The sequence below is a fragment of the Miscanthus floridulus genome, chromosome 11, assembly GCF_019320115.1.
Source record: "Miscanthus floridulus cultivar M001 chromosome 11, ASM1932011v1, whole genome shotgun sequence".
In the NCBI taxonomy this organism is placed as follows: Eukaryota; Viridiplantae; Streptophyta; class Magnoliopsida; order Poales; family Poaceae; genus Miscanthus; species Miscanthus floridulus.
In genome coordinates, this window is record NC_089590.1 from 23857773 (window position 1) to 23859033 (window position 1261).

The window sequence follows — 1261 nt, forward strand, 5'->3', positions numbered from 1 at the left end:
AAAACCTTATCATTAGAAGCAAGCTTTTTAGAAATGTTCTCATTAATCTTAGCCTGTTCTAGAATCAAATCTCTCAAGGATGGCTGATTAGGATTAGAATAATTATAGTAATTGTTTGGGTACTTACCTTGATAATTTGACCGTTGTTGTTGATTCCATCCTTATCTTTGTTGCTATGAACCAAAATTTTTGATGATGAAGTTCACATCCTGTTGTGTTTCTAGGTAATTACTCTCTAAGTGCCCATTGGTTCCACAGATGTTGCACATGATTTGTGAATCATAATTGTCTTAGATGGCCTGTCGATCCTTCTTGTAATTGGCTCACTGTTCGAGCCAGTTTAGTAATACGTCCATCTTGGTCGATAGTGCACACACCTCTTCATTGGCTTCATTGCCCTTCTTGCAATGTTGAATTCTATCTTGAGACCAGCCTTGATTAGAGCCTATCTTCTCCATAAGAGCTTCAACTTTTCCAAGGGTGAGTAACATGAATGATCCTCCAGCAGTAGCATCAAGTTGTTCATGAGCTTTCTTAGTTAATCCATGGTAGAAACCTTGCATGAGCAACCAATCCTCCATCCCATGATGAGGACAATCTGAAATGTATTCTTGAAAGCATTCCCATGCCTCTAGAATGGTTTCACCTTTCTGTTGCTGGAAGTTGGAGATTTTTCCTCTTAAGGCATTGGTTTTGCCTATAAGGAAAAATTTTGTTAGAAAGGCCTTCGAACATCTTGCCCATGTGTTGATGTCATCTTTGTTGGCATAAAACCATTGCTTTGCCTTTCCCACAAGTGAGAATGGAAATAGGTAGAGCAGCATGATGTCTTGAGTAATGTCCTTGATGATAACTGTGTTGCTAATCTCTAGGAAATTCTAGAGATGAGCATTAGCATCTTCATGTGCCTTTCTACTAGGTAGCTTGCACCATGTTGATGAGGCTTGGCTTGAGTTCAAACTCAAGATTGTTGGTTTTGAGTGTTGGTCCAGTGCGAATGTTCTCAGTGCTTGGAGTAGAGAATTCACACAGTGTCTTATCAGCCATAGCTTCAGAAACTAGTATTTAGCTGCCTCTTGATTGGTTTGATTCTGCTCAAGAAGCTTGGCCTGATGAGCTTGGTGTTGTTCTTTGGAGTGTAAGCTTCAAAATCAAATTGGTCCTGCAATACCCTATATAAGATATGAACAAATAGAAACAAGGGTAAGCCTGCTTGAGCAGTGGTGCAAAGCCTGCTTGAGCAGTGGTGCAAAGTTATGAT

The 1261-nt window shown here is 39.8% G+C and overlaps 1 non-coding gene across 1 annotated transcript; it reads left to right on the forward strand.

Annotated features, from left to right (window-relative positions):
- The first annotated feature begins 579 nt into the window (after positions 1 to 579).
- On the forward strand, positions 580 to 687 carry LOC136495097 (small nucleolar RNA R71). The gene has a single exon (XR_010768879.1). It is a non-coding gene; the product is annotated as a small nucleolar RNA R71 (small nucleolar RNA).
- Positions 688 to 1261: the final 574 nt, after the last annotated feature.